The sequence below is a fragment of the Mustela nigripes genome, chromosome 11 (assembly GCF_022355385.1).
Source record: "Mustela nigripes isolate SB6536 chromosome 11, MUSNIG.SB6536, whole genome shotgun sequence".
Lineage (NCBI taxonomy): Eukaryota > Metazoa > Chordata > Mammalia > Carnivora > Mustelidae > Mustela > Mustela nigripes.
Genome location: NC_081567.1, coordinates 25,281,816 through 25,300,324, shown reverse-complemented (window position 1 = coordinate 25,300,324; position 18,509 = coordinate 25,281,816). Strand labels below are relative to the sequence as shown.

The window sequence follows — 18,509 nt, the reverse complement described above, 5'->3', positions numbered from 1 at the left end:
CACCAACTGGAACCAAATAGAGTTTCATGTCCCGTGACATTTGTTGCGGATATCTTGGACTATATCATTTACACTCATCACTGCCTTGCAATTACCATCATAATAACGTAGCTGCCCCACCACCAGGTCTTGTTATGTGGTCTGTTAATAAAGAAGCACGCCGATTGCTATAGCACAGTGTGGCTCTGTAATATTTTGGTAAGTGTATTTGGCCATAATTGGTTGCCTGAAATAAGCAAGATGGAGAAAGCAAATACTGGATGGTCCACTTACATGTGGAACCTAAAAAAAAAAAAAGAAAGTCAAAATCATAGAAACAGAGACTAGGGCAGCGGTTGCCAAGGGCTGGAGGGTGGAGGGAAGGAGAAAGGGGTCAGGCTTCCAGTGACGAGACAAGTGAGCTCTGAGGACCTGATGTGTAACATGGGAACACATGGTATTTTATCGCTGACATTTGCTTAGAGAGTAGAATTTAAATGTTCTCACGAAACTAGGCGGGGGGTAGGGGGGTAGGCAGTGTAAGTATGTGAGGTGATGGGCGTCTTAACTAACTGGATGGTGGAAACCCTTTCATAGTGTACACAAATATCCAATCATCACATTGTGTAAATATCAATTCAGCCACAATAAACTTTGTCAGTTAATTTTTGTAAGTTAAACCTCAATAAACCTTAAAAATGTGTGTGTATTGACACACATACATCTGACTGCCTTTGTAATCCTCTGGATTCCATATTAAAAACATGACTCTGGGGGCGCCTGGGTGGACCAGTCGTCAAGTGGCTGCCTTCCGCTCAGGTCATGGTCCCAGGGTCCTCCGATCGAGACCCCCGCATGGGCTCCCTGCTCGGCAGGAAGCCTGTTTCTCCCTCTCCCAATCCCCTGCTTGTGTTCCCTCTTTCACTGGCTCTCTGTCAAATAAGTAAATAAAAATCTTTTTTTAAAAAAACAAAAAACATGACTCTGAGAAGGGGCCCAGGTGCAGGGCAGATGAAGAAGGCGGTTCTGGAGCCCATGCTCTGCCCACACGGCTGGATCCAGCTCTCCACCCAGGCCACGGGGGAGTGTGACAGCAACCTTGCACAGGGCAGTGTCAAAGCTTTCCTTCCTTCAAGAGTGAGAAGCTGATGCTTAGCAGGGGGCACAATGGGTAACCACACGCTGGGGCGCAGAGTCCGGGTCTGAACTAGAATCCAGACTTGCGTCCGGAGCCCAGAGCAGCTGTCCCACACTGCCACCTAGGGACACTGCATGCTTGTTGCAGCCCAGAAGTTCACGGGCTGTCGCCAAGGGATGGGCCCCCTCGGAGGCCGTTTGTACAGTGGTGAGGGGCTCTGGCTCCCCGCGCTGCAGCGACTTGCATTCATCCATTAGTGCAGAAACAATCACTGTTGACTCACACGCTGCCAGGGAGGACACCAATCCCGCCGGCCTCCTGGAAAAGCCATGGGGCGGCGCCTAATAAAGATGGGCTTGCGCGTCCCACTCAACAGAATGATTCTACCATCTTCACCCCCACAGTACACCCCTGAGCAGTGGGTCGCAACCCCGGACACACATTCAAACCACTTGGAAGCTTCTAGAACCACTGGTGTTGACCTATCAGTCAAGTGAAATCTGTCAAGGTTTCAGAAAATCTTAAAAATCTTAGGAAATTGGGGCGCCTGGGTGGGCTCAGTGGGTTAAAGCCTCTGCCTTCAGCTCAGGCCATGATCTCAGGGTCCTGGGATCGAGCCCCGCATCGGGCTCTCTGCTCAGCAGGGAGCTTGCTTCCTCCTCTCTCTGCCTGTCTCTCTGCCTACTTGTGATCTCTGTCTAATAAATACATAAATAAATCTTTAGAAAAAAAAATCTTAGGAAATTAATTAAGAATCTTTGAGGGTGAGGCACTGGTGTGATTATAAAGTTTCTGGGTGGATTCTATCTGCGGCCACATTGAGAAATACTGACCTCCAGAATCCCGCCATGCAGGTAGGCATGAGGAGGCCATCCAGGAGGTTCACCGAGGTGCTGTTTGCAGAAGCAAAGAAGTAGATGCAACCCAAGTGTCCAGGAGCACAGGAATGGCTTGGGAAAAAGGTAAGAAATTTTAAAAATCTATATAGGAGCTCCAAGAAATTAACGAGATCTATACGGACTAGCAAGGGCTGGTCTTAGAAACACACTGCCGAGTGTGTGCCGAGTGAAAAAAAAAAAAAATCAAGTTGCGAAATACCCATTACAGCATGGTGTGTGGTTGGCTTTTTTAAAACAAAAGTAAAGGCTCATACAGATGTAGGTATGAGTATTTTCAGGTCCTTAAGGATACAAACCACGTTGATAACAGTGAGGGGTGGGTTGTAGGGATGGTGGCTGAGGGGGCTTTAGTTTTGTATTCTTCTTAGAGGAGGAGACTGTATATTTTATTTCCTTAATGATTTTATTTATTATTTATTTGTGAGAGAGAGCATGAGTGTGGGGGGAGGGGTAGAAGGAGAGGGAAAAGCAGACCCCCGACTGATCAGGGAGCCCAACTCAGGGTTGGATCCCAGGGCCCTGGGATCACGACCTGAGCTGAAAGCAGAAGCTTAACTGACTGAGCCACCCAGATGCCCCGAGAATGTATATTTTAAACAAGCAATTAAAACTCGGTCTGGGGGGGGGGGGCTCCTGGATGGTTCAGTGGGTTAAAGCCTCTGCCTTTGACTCAGTTCATAATCTCAGGGTCCTGGAATCAAGCCCCACATCAGGCTCTCTGCTCAATAGGGAGCCTGCTTCCCCCCGCCCCCCACCTGCTTCTCTGCCTACTTGTGATCTTTCTCTCTATGTCAAATAAATAAATAAAATCTTTAAAAAAACACAAAAACCTCAGTCTAGGGTTGGGGGTACTAGGCAACCTAATGGAATCATCTGGAGGCATCGTCAGGCACATCTGCTGTTAGTGCAGGTTGTGGGTTAGGACCTCCACTGGTGTATTATCCAGAACACCTACAGGAACTTCTCCAGGAAGTCTTTCCATGTGGGTTAATTTGGACTTCCTCACATCCTGGGACTGGGCCCCAAGAAAAGACAGAAGTGCATGGCAATATTGTGCTCCGGGCTCAGGGGTCACAAAGCATCACTCTTGCTATACTCTCTGGGTAGAAGCATTTACCCAATGCAAGGTTTGCCCAAATGTAAGTTTGCCCAAATGCAAGAGAGAGGACATAGTGTCCCACTCCCCCCCCACCATGGGAAGAATGTCAAGGTCACCTTGTAAGAAGAGCATGGGGGACAAGAGACAGTGTTGCCACCATCTTTGGAAAATGCAGTCTGCCACACTAATCTCTTCTTAGGGCAAAAGGAGAGTGGCATCAGACAGGGTTTCCTGGAAATGAGACACCTGAGCAGAGACCTAAAGGACAAGGAGCCAGCCTGGCAAAGGACAAGAAAGGTCATTCCATGCAAAGGAAACAAGGCCAAAGTCCTAGAGTAAAACATGAGGTCATGAACTACATGGAAGCTGGGTCACTGAGTTGGGCAGGAGGAAGTGGTGAAAGACCAAGCTGAGAAATGGGGGGCAGGGGGGAGGGCGGGGGCAGACAGTGTGGGATGATGCTGAGGATTTTGGTCTTTTATCTTCAAGATATCAGGAGCCACTAGAGTTTGTAGAGCAGATGACTGTCACCTTCACAGTGTAACCTCTCAGGGTTGGGTGATGACGGAAAAGAATAAGGGAAGAAGAGAGAGGCCAGTGAGGCAGCCACCATGGTCACCAGGTGAGAGGAGATGGTGGCAGCGGAGGTGAAGAGAAGTGGACAGAGCTGAGAGATGCTGTGAAGGCAAAACGGATGGATTTGGTGACAGATTCCATGTGAGGAATAAGGAGTCCAAGAGTAAGTCCTTCAACTAGGCAACTTCTAGCCCCCTGGGGTCCAGGCTTGGTGGCCCAACCCCAGGTCCGCATCTTTGCACATTTTCCCTGGTCCAGCACTCTCTGGATCAATACAACTCTGGCCAAAGAAGAAGCCTTCTGGAACAAAAAGAAGGATCCTAAAGTTTAGCCTACCTCAGATCAAAAACCAAAACGATCCTCTTGGCTCACCACATCCAAGTCCCCTGTGCCCCCAAACTCATTACCCTACCAGAGCACCTGGTGACAATTAGTGGGAAACTGTGTAGACAGCCCCTGACTGGACGGACGTAATTTCCTTGACCTGGGGCATCGCGAATCCATTACTCTGAGGAACTCAACGTCAACATCTTGACACTCGTCCCTCTAAGATGGTGCCTCCTCCTTTCTACACATCTTCCTTTCTTCCCAACGAAAAACTGTGAGCTGTTTGGTCACAGAGACTAGGATATTCTCAGTAGTGACTAAAGAAGCTGTTCTACTCATCCCGTTAGCGGTGAGCTAGCGGTGATTTCCACAGGGATGGGATTATTAGGTTGAGACTGAGTCCCCACCTCCCCCACCTCCTGTCACCCACCAATCAGGTATTGGTCGCAGATACTGCCCAAGGAGTCGAGTGTCACACCCTAGGTCCTGGGAACCCTCAAAGCCAGACTCCCTCAGAATAGAACTCCCCAAAACAGCCATATTAGATGCGGTGCTTCAGCCCACAGCTCTGAAGCATGAATCTTCATCCATGACGCCGTAATTCAAGAACAGATACTGAGATATCTGTGTTATCAGATACTGAGATATCTGTATCTGCCTACTCTGTGCCAGGCAGTGCTCTAGAATCCCATGGGCTCATGGAGCTTACATTCCTGTGGAGAGAGATACACAAGAAACAGAAAGATCTGGTATGACTATGGCAAGAAGTCCTGTGGGGAAACCTTTAGACACGGAAGTGGGTAAGGATCCACAGGAGTGGAGGAAGGAGAAGGGGCATTGCAAATTTAGACATGTCATCGGTGGCAATCTTGTTGAGAAGAGGGCCTCTGAGAAAGCCAGCAGGAGGCGAGGGAGGATGTTATAAGGATGTCTGGGAAGAGCATTCCAGGCAGGAGAGAGAGCACAGGCAAATGTCCTGAGGCAGAAAGAAGCCTGATGTGTTAGAGCCACACCAGAGGCCAGTGCAGCTGGTAAGAGGGAAGGAGGGAGGGGAGAATGATAGCTAGTGAGAGGGTCAGAGGAGCAATGCAGAGCCAGAGGGCATGGGGCCTTTTAGGCCAGTGAGAATATATGGCTTTGACCCTGAAGAAGATGGGAAGTCATGAGATGCTTAGAATATCTCTCTAGCGGTGACTGCTGCTGCTGTTGATAATGATGGTTGTGATGGGCTTTCTTGTTTTCATATTGGACTTTGTTTTTTTTTTTTTTTTTTAAGATTTATTTATTTTAGAGAGAAAGAGTGTAAGTGGGGGGAGGCACAGAGGGAGAAAACCTTCAAACAGACTCCCCACTGAGTGCACAGTCTGACATGGGGCTTGCACTCACGGCCCATGAGATCGTGACCTGAGCCAAAACCAAGAAAGAGTCGGACAGATAACTGACTGAGCCACCAAGATGCCATTTCTTTTCTTTATGTTTTGCCCAGCATCTAACTCTTCCTCTTGTGTCCTGGTGGCTCCTCTGGGAGGAACTTTGGGTTTAAATAGCTTTGGGCTCCAATCTTCTCCAAATGAATTTTCAGATGTTCTTCTGGAGATTACCACATTTATTTGGTGACTGGTCCCACCGTGCAGATCACGCTTCCTGTGCAAATTTTGCATTCGTCTCTATTTTATAAAGAAAAAACTTTATCTCCTTCTGGTTTTCGGTTAAAATAGGAACTGCTGGTACTTTCCAACTCCAAAACAAAATCTGGAACTTCCTGTGGTCCTGACTGAATGCCACTTCCTTCTCCCACATACCTCCTGGGCCCCCTTATACAGGCCCACAGATGAGCGGCCCTGACCGGGGCCTTCTTTCTGTCAGCTCCTCTCTCCTTGAGTCTTGGGCCTGCATCTCAATTTCAGGGTGTCTCCTGCCACTTCTTCACCCCCAAAGTCCCATGGGATCCAACACCAGCTTGCAGTCCTAGCCAACAAGCTCCTCCCCCTGTAGCACAAACCCACCTCACCACTTTCTCTTCTCCTAGAATAGTTAGGTGAGACTGGATGAATCCTATATGGAAAAGAACCCAGTGCCAAGTCAGCCATGCCCGGGGTTCACATCTCAGCTCTGACCCAGTAAGCTGTGTGGCCTCACGTAAGTCACTTCACCTCTCTGAGCCTGCCCTTTTAAATGACGGCTCTGCATTCACAGCTGGGTCTCAACACTTCAACAGGCCCCAAGTCAGACCACCTAATTCCTAGACTTCCTCATATCACATGCCAGGCCAAGAGAGTCTTTACCTGCCCCGCTCTGCCCTGTTCCTAACGGGCTCTAGCTCCCACAGGCAGGGTCCCTTAGCACAAGATCTAAGTCAATTAACAGAGAAGAAAAAAAGCAAAGTGATATTGTCATTGAGATGTTTGGTCTTCAAGCAGCCCTGCCTCAGAGGTGTCTAAGCAGAAAAAGCGCATTTGCCTGAGATCTTAGACTTCTTTCACAAGAAGTCAAACCAAGACACCTAATCCAGCCCAGATGGATGAGAAAGCCTTACGCAGGAGGCTTGGAGCTGGCCAAGCAAGAGAGGAAGAGACTTGCAGACAAGCCCTGTGCAAGGGCCTGGGGGTCAGACGGCACTAGCTTTCTAAGAGACGAATCTTTTCTCAAGGCTGCAGATACCAGCTAATCATGACCACACACTCCTGACTCTGGACCCATCACACACCCTGTCCTCTCCCCTAATGCCACACCTAGGCCTGTGGAGCTTTGACTTGGTATCGCAAACTCAAGGGGAACAAAGCCAACTCTGGATGTTCTTTCTCCCGCCATCTTCCCTCTTTCTCAGGTCAAACATCTGACTACAGAGCATGGGCCTGGAATCACCCCATGTGAGTTTCCAGGGGGCTCGCTGCTATCTGGCTCCCCAGCCTCAAAGAATCCCCAGTCCTCCAGGGATAGGACTGGCATAAGGGATGGAGAAGGACGCAGCATGCCTGGGGCCAATCAGCAAATGGGAGGTGAGAGACGGTGGGCAACGCTATGAGCAACAGGCAGTAGGAGGGCATCAGGCGTCTGACATGTGATCTCTCCCAGAACACCTCCCACAAGCCTCCTTAGGGTCCGTTAGACTCACAATTCACTAGTGTGCATTGTGTTAATAAATATTTGGGGGTTGTTGCTATTAAAAAAAATTTTTTTTTGAAGAATGTGATATGCTGCAAGTCAGAGGCAGCCCAATAGCAAACAGAGCCCCAGGGGCACAAAAAGCCAGGAGTTAGCAGAAATCCTAGAGAGGCCCCAGAGACCTTCTCAGGAATGGGACAGAGGTGGGGGCATGAGAAAGGACCTTCAGGGAAACCTTTTTGAGATCCCAAGACAGGAAAGGGCCCCCAGATGACATCTAGTTTACATTAAAAAGTAAAAGGGCAGGATATAGTAACAATAGAAAGAGGGTAATGATATTAGAAATGCTAGTAACAGGGACATGACAGATAGGCCCAAAGTCTTTACAATCATCTAGAAGGACAAAAGCAGCCTTGACACTCAGTAAAAGGTCCTGTCGATTATTCTGATATGTATGTATGTGTGCATGGATATGATATACATCAGTGTGATTGTGCCTGTGCATGTCTGTCAGTATGTACAAAATACACCAGCACGTGTATATGTGTGTGCAGATACGTGTGTATTACATATATGATACATAACGGAATGCGTGTCTGCATGATTCACCTGTGTGTATATGTGTGCACGTGTGTGTTCATCAGCACGTATGTGTATATAGTGTGTGGATTATACATATCAGCATGTATGTGTGTACACCTATGTCTATCTGTATATCAATATCAGAACATCCGTGTGTATATATGCATATATCACAGTGTACCTGTATACATGTGTGTGCATACATATACATGTATCTCAGCATACGTGACAGACGTCACTGTGTGAGTATATATATGGATAGGTACACATGTACATATATCAGCACGTATGACACATACCAAAATGTGCGTGTATATAATGTATGTCGGTGTGCATCTATGCGGGTATGTATACACATACATGTACATCAGCATGGATGGTATGTATCAGTAGAATAATGTCTCCAGCTTCTTTCCTTAGAAATATTTCACCAAAACCTAAAATAGATACAAACTGTCAGACTCAAACCACTGACGTTTCTGGGGTTTCTCATAGGCCTGGGGGTTTCCTTCAAGTTCAAGGCCTACCTAGACTTTGCAGAAGTGGGGGACTAGCCGGTGCTTTCCCTGGCTACAAGGAGGACACTGAGCCCCCACCCGGATGACCGCAGTGTTCAGCAGTGTTCAGTTCCTACGAAGGGAGAGGGAGCACTGAGGGCCAGGGTAGAAGCACAGACCGGGAGCCAGCACCTAAGCCTCACCGCGGACCTGTGAGCTACATGGTTTATTATCCCATTCAGCAGATGCGAAAACGAGCCCAGAAGGCAAAGAGGTGCGCTACATAAGGGCCGCTGGGGGCTAGTGCGGGTATCTGCACAGGAGCGCCAGCTTCGGGAGGAAAAGGACTACGCATGTCTGTCTTGCTCACTGCACCATCTCTGGAGCCTAGCACAGGTTCTCAAAAATATTTGTTGGGGGCGCCTAGATGGCTCCATGGGTTAAGCCTCTGCCTTCGGCTCAGGTCATGGTCTCAGGGTCCTGGGATCGAGCCCTGCATGGGGCTCTCTGCTTGGCGGGGAGCCTTGATCCGCCTGCCTCTCTACCTGCTTGTGATCTCTATCAAATAAATACATAAAATCTTTTAAAAATTTATTTTAAAAAATACTTGTTGGGTGGGCAGATGGCTGGACGGATTGGGTGCACGGACTCCTGTGCTCCAAACCTTGAGTGTCCTTTGTCGTAAGGCCAGTGGGGGTCCACTTTCCTTCCTCCTACTTCCTGCATCCTCCTCTCCCCGGGGCAAGCAAGCGCTCTCCCCCAGCATCACACACGCCCTCTGCTGTCCGCTCTTGAGCACCGGAGCACCTATTCCATGACATTTGCGGTGACATGCTGCCACCTACAGGGAGGCTGTGGTACTGCAGAGAGGAGCCCTGTTTGATTTAGATCCTAAGGAGTCATCTCACATATGCTTTTATGAAGAGAAAATGAAGCCTGAAAAGGCGCTGGGCAAGGACTCGGTGAAGCTTACAGTAAACTGGAGGCTGGGCTATTTCAGGTACACTTGGCCGAGAGATGTTAGGTAGGGAGGGCAGGCAGGTCAGGTGGAACAGGAAAGCGCAGCAGAGGGACGACCAGGGGCAAGAAGCTGTATCTGTCTGGGAGTCACTTGTCTCACTTCAAAACAACCCTGCAAGGTTTGCGTACAGTTAGCATTATTACTTTAAAAAGAAAATGGGAGGGGCACCTGGCTCAGTGGGTTAAGCCTCTGCCTTCGGCTCAGGTCATGATCCCGGGGTCCGGGGATCGAGCCCCACATTGGGCTCTCTGCTCAGTGGGGAGCCTGCTTCCCTTCCTCTCTCTCTCTGTGCCTCTCTGTGCCTACCTCTCTGTGCCTGCCTCTCTGACTACTTGTGATCTCTGTCAAATAAATAAATAAAAATCTTTATTTTAAAAAAAGGGGATCTGTAAAGGCCATTTGGAAAGTCCTAGAACATAAGAGCTAGATAATGTGCCGCGGAAAACAGGAAGATCCCAGCGCTCTCTCAAGATACCCTGGAGGTGTTCCTAGATAAGAAACACGGTGCTGCAGTGGAGACGCTCCAGGGCAGCCTGGATTATGTGGCCAGTTGTGTCCCATGACTGGCAGGCCTAGAAAGGCAGAGTGTCACATAAAAATCACTGCCCCGAGGAAGGACGCTGAACCCAAAGGCCACAGCTGTCCCCATTCCACAGGCAAGGAAACAGTCTCAGAGGAGCTTTGAGGTGGCTGGTGCTGTCACTCGGGTTCTTGTAGGTTGCAAGGAAGAGAAACATTCTTTCATTAGGAGCCTGGGACGACCAAAGTCTCAGCCACCCAAACTCCTAGCGGGTGAAAGCGCTTTGGGCTACAGCAGCAGCTCTAGTCACTGGAGGGCAGCTCTCCAACTCAGCGGCAACACTCTTGGATGCCCCTCATTGGGGCGGTGGGGGGTGGGGAGGGAAGCATCTCAGGCCGCTACCCTAGGGCTCCACTACCCTGGTGACTCAGCATCTCTGGGTCTTGGCCTGTTCCTCTGCTGTCCCCACTCTTGCTCTCCGTCTCCATTTCTGCTGACTCAGAATTCCTGCTAATTAATGGCTCCTCCTCACGCACATCATGTGTTGACTTAAGGCTTCGACTTAGAGCTTTCCTTCTCCATGTGTCACTGCTTCTGCCCTCCATATTGACACTAATCTTCCCTCTGGTCTCATATTCAAATTCAGAAAAAGAACTGTTGGTGGGAATGCAAACTGGTGCAGCTACTCTGGAGAAGAGTATGGAGGCTCCTCAGAAAGTTAAAAATAGAGCTACCCTATGACCCAGCAATTGCCCTACTGGGTATTTACCCAAAGGATATAAAAAGCAAGATTCAAAGGGGTACAAGCACTCTGATGTGTATATCAGCGTTATCAATAGCCAAACTATGGACAGAGCCAAAATGCCCATCAACTGATGAGTAAAGAGGATGAGATACAGGGCACCTGGTGGCTCAGGTGGAGGGCAACTCTTGATTATGGCTCAGGTCATGATTTCACGGTCCTGGGATTGAGCCCCACATCAGGCTCTGCACTCAGCAAGGGATCTGCTTGAGGATTCTCTCTCCCTCTCCCTTTGCCTCTCCCCCTACTCTCTTTCTCTCTAAAATAAGTAATTTTTTTAAAAAAGATGTGATGTATATATACAACAGAGTATTATTCAGCCATCAAAAAGAATGAAATCTTGCCATGTGCAATACATGGATGGAGCTAGAGTGTATTCTGCAAGTGAAATAAGTCATCATATGATCTCATTCATGTGTGGGATTTAAGACAGAAAACAGATGAACATACAGGAAGGGAGAAAAGAAAAAAAGGAGAGAGGGAAACAAGCTGTAAGTGACTCTTACCAGTAAAACAAACTCAGGATTGATGGAGGGGGGTGGGCAGGGAGATGGGCTAAATGAGTGGTGGGATTAAGGAGAGCACTCGCTGTTGTATGTAAGAGATGAATCACTGAAGTCTACTCCAGAAACCAATATTGCTCTGTATGTTAACTAACAAGATTTAAATTAAAAAAAAAAAAAATAGAACAGAAAGGAATCAGCAAAAGAAAGGATCAGAACAATTCAGTTGGTCCCCAGTCTCCCTGTGGGTTGGATTTCTCACATGGGGCTGCCTCACAGTCCTCTGATCAGCCTAGATGTTGTCTGCCCTTAAGCTGGGTGTCCAGTCCTGTCCAATCAGCTGCATCCTGGGTCCTAAGGTGCAAAGTGGGGTAACTGAGAGTGAAGAACTCTCTGAGGGAGCTGTGGGTGTGGCCAGTCTGCACATGTAACAGGCTTCTCCACAAGCCAGCTTGTATGCGGCAGGACCAGGGTTTGAGCCCAAGTTCTCTGGTCCCAAGTCGTTCCCACATGAGTACACAGGCTGTCCCGATGTGTGAGGTCAGGAAAAAAAAAAATAACAGCTGACACTGATTGACTCCTGTAAGCCAAGCACCATTCTATAACTTTATACTGATGATCTCAATTAACCGCGACCACAATCCCTCTTTAACTGTGCCCATTTCACAGAAAGGAAAACCCATTTAGAAAGATTAAATAACAGGCCAAAGTTGTACTCCCAGTAAGTGTCAAAAAGTGATTTGGACCCCAGCCTGTTTGTATTTGTAAGGGAGGAGCAGCAGGAAGACAGACAGACTTTTGCTGTCTAAGTACTAGCAGGATCTGCACCTTCCAATATGGAAGCCACTGACAGAATGTGGCTACTGAGCCCTTGGGCTAGTTCAAAGTGCTGGGCCACACCTATAAGACACAAGCCAGAGTTCAAAGATTAATTACGAAAAAAGAGAGAGAGAGAGAATGTAACATCTCTCACTGATAATGGTTTACATTGATTACATCTCTAAATACTATTTTGGACATTCCAAATAAAATATATTAGTAAAATTACCTGTTTCTTTTTTCCCCTTTTTATTTTTTTTAAGTTTCTTATTTAAGTAATTTCTCAAAACCCCACAGGTTTTGATCAAGAGTCACACAGTCCTCCACCTGAGTCAGCCAGGTACCCTTCTTTTTTTTCTTCTTAAACTGTTTCTGTTAACTCGGGGTACCTGGCTGACTCAGAGGAGCAGTCAGCTCTTGATTTCGGGGTCATGAGTTCAATCCCCACACCAGGTATAGAGCTTACTTAAATAACTGAGGGGTGCCAGGGTGGCTCAGGCAGTTAAGCTTCTGACTCTGATTCAGGTCATGATCCCAGGTTCCTGGGCCTGAGTCCCTCATCGGGCTCCCTGCTCAGCAGGGAGTCTGCTCCTCCCTCTCCTTTTGCCCCTCCCCCTACTCCCACTCTTGCTCTCTCACATAAATAAATGTTTTTTGAAAAAACTTTTAAAAAGTGTGTAACTCACTCATTTTGTAGTGGATCCACAAAGGTGTACCACCATCACCACAATCAATTCTGGAACATTTTCATCACTTCAGAAAGAAACTGGGTACGTGTTTGCAGTCACTCCCATGTTCTTTTCCCTCAGCCCTTTGTCCACAACCATTCTCCCTCCTGTCCCTGTGCATCTGCCTGTTGCGGACATTTCATAGAAGTGAAATCATACAACATAGGGTCTTCTGGGTCTGGCTCCTTTCACTCCGCATGTTTTCACGGTTCATCTGTGGTATAGCAGGTATCAGTACCTCATTTTTCTTTATTGCCAAATAATATTCCCGTGTCTGGACATTTTGTTTATCCACTCATCAGCTGGTAAACATTGGAGTTCTTTCCATCTTTTGGCTATTCTGAGTAACGCTACTACAAACAGTCACACACAAGATTTTGTAGAGACCTATGTTTTCATTTCTCTGGGTCTTGTTCCATTTCTAAATAGGGTGATCAAAGAATGTTCAGACTACACGTGTGGCTGACATTCTATTTCTCCAGAGTGGCATAGACCCTAATTTTTCACCCTCGTTGTGAGGAACGTTGAAATACACGGACACCGGAAATGCTCTATGAAGCTAACTCAGACCTCAGTCCCCTCCCCACCAAAGCTAGGTGGTTTCCAGCTTAGCAAGGGCATAGCCAAGTACTGAGGCAGTTTCTGTCCGTCTGGGGCCTGCTGAACAGGCCTAATGCCAGGGACCCAACAAGAACTCAGTAGTTCTGTAAGTCAGTTGAACACGAGCAACAGAGGCACTTTAGGTGGTTAGTAATGGGCACCTTCAGTTACAAAGTGCTGGCCATCTAACAAATACAATAGATCCCAGGGTGACCTACCTTTGAAAATGGTCAGCTCTCTACTTCATGGTCACCAGCTTCCCCATGATGCACCAAGAGTGAGTAGCCTGACTTTCTGGGTGACCTCGATGCCTTGGCACCCTGTTAAAAGTAACTATGGTTGCAGTAATTTGTTAACAGATACACAAATAGGAAGAGGTAAATTGTGACAGTCAAAAATAAAAGGGCAGTTTTTGTAAACGATCAAAACTTAAGCTGTTACTAGATTAAAAGAGGCAGTTATAAGTATAAAGACAGTTACAAGTGTACCATATAAACTTTACAGCAACCACAAAGAAAAAAACCGTAGTCAATACAAAGAAGAATGATGGATGATGGATGTCCATAATCCATCTGTTGACGGACATGTAGGCTCCTTCCCTAGTTTGGCTATTGTGGACATTGTTGCTATGGACATTGGGGTGCTCGTGCCCCTTTGGATCACTACATTGTATCTTTGGGGTAAATACCCAGTAGTGCAATTGCTGGGTCATAGGGTAGCTCTATTTTCAACTTTTTGAGGAACCCCCATACTATTTTCCAGAGTGGCTGCACCAGCTTGCATTCCCACTGAGAGAATGCACTTAAATACATAAAATAGACTACTTAAAATACACTTTTAAGTAAAAAGGTTATTGTATAATGATAAAGGAGTCAATCCATCAAGAAGATATATAATGACTGTAATATATATACATTCATCACCACAGCACCTGAATATATTAAGCAAATAATAACACATCTGAAGGCAGAAATAGACAGCAATGCAACAATAGTAGGGGGTATCAATCTTCCATTTGAAGATCTGATCATCCAGATAGAAAGTCAAAATGAAATACTGGACTTAAACTACACTTTAGACCAGACGGACCTAGCAGACATCTACAGAATACTCCATCCAACAGCAATGGAACACACACACTTCTTAAGTGCAGATGAAACATTCTCCTGGATAGATCAAATATCAGGCCACAGATCAAGTCTTTACAAAATTTAAGAAGACTGAAGTCAAATCAAGTATCTCTTCCAACCATAACAGTATGAAACTAGAAATCAGTAAAAGTGGGAAAGCTGGAAAATTAGCAAATATGTGGAAATTAAATAATACTCCTAAACAACCAATGGGTCAAAGAAACTAAAAGGAAAATCAAGAAATATCTTTAAACAGGGACACTTGGCTGGCTGGCTCATTCAGTACAGCATGCGACTCTTGATCTTGGAGTCATGAATTTGAACCCACACTGGGTGTAGAGATTACTTAAACAAATAACTAAACATATAAAAAAAAAAAAAGAACTATTTTGAAACAAAAGTGGAAATGCAAAATACCAATACAGGATTCAACAAAAGCAGTTCCAATTAAATGTCTACATTAATTTAAAAAAAAAAAAACAACCTCAAATAACTTTACAACTCAAAGAACTAGAAAAAAGAAGACTAAAAAAAAACAAGAGAGGAATCAAATAAATAAAATAATAAAGAGAAGATATTACAACACAGAAATAGAAAGGAACAAAGAGACTACTTTGAACAAACTGGGTAAACTAAAAGAAACAGATAAATTCCTAGAAACATAACCGACCACAACTGAACCATGAAGAAATAGAAAATCTCGACGATCTGTAAGTAGTAAGAAGACTGATCGGTAAGCAAAAGTCTCTCAAGAGGGGCGCCTGGGTGGCTCAGTCAGTTAAGCATCTTCCTTCAGCTCAGGTCATGATCCCAGGGTCCTGGGACTGAGCCCCATATCAGACTCCCTGCTCAGTGGGGAGCCTGCTTCTCTCTCTCCCTCCCTCTCCCCCTCTGCCACAACCCCTGCTTGTGCTCTCTCACTTGCTCTGTCAAATAAATAAATAAAATCTTTTTAAAAAATTTATACGCTAGGGGCGCCTGGGAGGCTCAGTGGGTTAAAGCCTCTGCCTTCGGCTCAGGTCATGATCCCAGAGTCCTGGGATTGAGCCCCACATCAGGCTCTCTGCTCAGCAGGGAGCCTCCTTCCCCACCCCCACCGCCTCTCTCTCTGCCTGCCTCTGCCTACTTGTGATCTCTGTCAAATAAACAAAAAAAATAAATAAAATCTTTTTTTTAAAAAAAAAAAAAAAACCTCTCAAGAGACTGGCTAGAGAAGAAAGGTATGTCAACATAATAACAGCCATATATGACAAGTCTATAGCTAATATCATACTCAATGGTGAAAAGCTAAAAACTTTTCCTCTAAGATTAGGAATAAGACAAGGATGCTCACTCTCACCATTCCTATTCAATGTAGTATGGAAGTGGCAGCCAAAGCAATCAGACAAGAAGAAATAAAAGGCACCCAGATGGGAAAGAAAATTAGGTTGTCTCTGCCTGCCAATAACATGATATTATATATAGAAAGCCCTAAAGACCCCACCAAGAAAACTGTTAGAATAAATCAATCCAGTAAAATCACAGGATACAAAGTCAATATACAAAAATCCATTGCATTCCATACACTTTTTTAAAAACTATCTGAAAGAAAAATTAAGAAAGCAATCCCAGAGACACCTGAGTGGCTCAGTCAGTTAAGCACCTGACTCATGATTGCAGCTCTGGTCATGATCTCTGGATCCTCGGATCAAGTCCTGCACGGAGCCCTGCATCAAGCTCCCCACTCAGCAGGGAGTCTGCTTGAGGATTTCTCTCCGAGTCTCCCTCTGCTCTTCTCCCCACTTGCACATTCTCGCCCTCTCTAAAATAAATAAATAATTTTTTTTAATCAATCCCATTTACAATTGCATCAAAACAATAAAATACTTAGGAATATACTTATTTAACCAAGGAGGTAAAAAACCAGTACACTATACAGTGTACTGGTACACTGTACACAGTACACTTTACAGGACATGGATGAAAGAAACTGAAGAAGACACAAATAAATGGAAAGACATCCCATGCTCATGGATTGGAAGAACTGATATTATCAAAATGTCTATTCTACCCAAAGCAACCTACAGATTTGATGCAATCTGTATCAAAATTCCAAAAAAACTTTTAACAGAAATAGGAAAAGAATCCTCAAATTTGTATGGAACCACAAAAGATCCTGAATAGCCAAAGCCATCTTGAGAAAGAGCAAAGCTGGAGGCAGCACACTTCCCAATTTTAAACTCGTATTACAAACCTATAGTAATCAAAATAGTATGGAACTGGCATTAAAACAAACACAAGACCAGTGGAACAGAATAAAGAGCCCATGTACACAGTCAACTTATCTTTGACAATGGTGCCAAGAACACACCACAATGGGGAAAGATTTTGGAAAGTAAGTTTTGGGAAAACTGGATAGCTATATGCAGAAGAACAAAATTGGGACTCTTAACCACTCACAGAAGTTAATGTGAAATGGATTAAAGACTTAAATGTAAGACCTAAAACTGTAAAACTCCTCCATGAAAACAAAGAATAAAGCTCCTTGACATTAGTCTTGGCAGTGATTTTTTTGGCTAGGACACCAAAGACACAGGCAACAAGAGCAAAAAGAAACAAGTGGGACTACATCTAACTGAATAGCTACTGCACAGCAAAGGAAACAATCAACAAAATGAAAAGGCAATCTAAAGAATGGGAGAAAAACCTGCCAACTATCTTTCTGATCAGGGGTTATTATCTAATATACAGAGTTCATAAACTCAATAGCAAAAAAAAAAAAAAAATCTGATATAAAATGGACAAAGGATTGGTGCACCTGGGTGGTTCAGTGGGTTAAAGTCTCTGCCTTCGGCTCAGGTCATGATCCCAGCATCCTGGGATTGAGCCTCACATCGGGCTCTCTGCCCGGCAGGGAGCCTGCTTCCTTTCCTCTCTCTCTCTGCCTGCCTCTCTGCCTATCTGTGGTCTCTGTCTGTCAAATAAATAAATAAAATCTTTTTTTTAAATAATAAATAAATAAAAATAAAATGGACAAAGGATCTATACAGACATTTTTCAAAGATGACATACCGATCTCCAATAGGTACATGAAAATGTGTTCGACATCACTCATCCTCAGGGAACTGCAAATCAAAACCACACTGAGATACTGCTTCACACTGGTCAGAATGGTTGTTACCAAAAAGAGAAGAGAGAACGAATGTGCTTGAGGATGTGGAGGAAAGGGAGCCCTTGTGCACTGTTAAAGAGAATGTAAACTGGTACAGCCATTACAGAAAATGGTAGAAGGCTCCTCACAGAATTAAAAGTAGGACCACCATATATGATCCAGCAATCCCGCTTCTGGATATATAACCAAGGAAAGGAAATCATTATCTAGAAAAGATATGTATACTCCCATGTTCGTTGCAGCATTACTCACAATGGCGAAAATACGGAAACCTAAGTGTCCATCAATGGATGAATGGACAAAAGAAATGTGGTGTCTATGCATATATAAAGGAATATTAGTCAACCATTAGAAAGAAGAAAATCCTGCCATTTGCAACAATATGCATGAACCTGGAGAGCATTATGATAAATGAATAAGCCAAATACAAACTCTGTCTGGTATCAGTTATATATGAAATCAAAAAATAAAAATTAAAAAGTCAAACTCACAGAAAGAGAGAATAGACCAGTGATTGTCAGGGCCCCAAGAGCATATATCAAATCATCATTTTGCATACATAATTGCCTAAGAGGAAGGAAAAGCAGGATAGCTGGCTGAGTTGCCCCCCCAAAAGCCTACAGTCTGATGGGACAAACGGGACTGAATGGAAAGAAAATTATTTGAGCCTCATCTGTGGGGCTTCCCAGACATGGCCCTTCAGCAAGTCTGGTTTAAACTGCATGTCAAGGGCAGTGGAGGAGTTTTTTGGTTTGTTTTTTGTTCTTCCTGATCAGCCTGGGCAGAGTATACCGGATCATACCCACCGCTCTGTTCTCTATTTGGTGTCCACTGACCCCAGGCCCCATCTCTGCTGAAGACGTGGCTTCTGTGACCACCTCGAAAACTGATAAATGGAAGAAAGGGGAGGGGGTACAAACTCTCACCCCCCAGCTAGTGAACAGAACTCAAGAATTCACCCCTGACTTTGCAAGGTCGAAGTCTCCCAACAGCCATTTAGAAGCTCCTAATCCATGAATGAAAGCTTAACTTC

At 45.4% G+C, this 18,509-nt stretch overlaps 1 long non-coding RNA gene across 2 annotated transcripts in view; it reads right to left on the bottom strand.

The window, feature by feature from the left end:
- The window catches only part of LOC132027208 (uncharacterized), a 199,188-nt gene extending 185,677 nt beyond the window's left edge, over window positions 1-13,511 (bottom strand). For both annotated transcript variants that reach the window (XR_009407090.1, XR_009407089.1), the window contains exons 1-2: window positions 13,414-13,511; window positions 1,951-2,067 (exon numbers count right to left, since the gene is read on the bottom strand). This is a non-coding gene — a long non-coding RNA (uncharacterized LOC132027208). The remainder of the gene's footprint in view (window positions 1-1,950; window positions 2,068-13,413) is intronic.
- Between the last annotated feature and the right edge of the window lie 4,998 nt (window positions 13,512-18,509).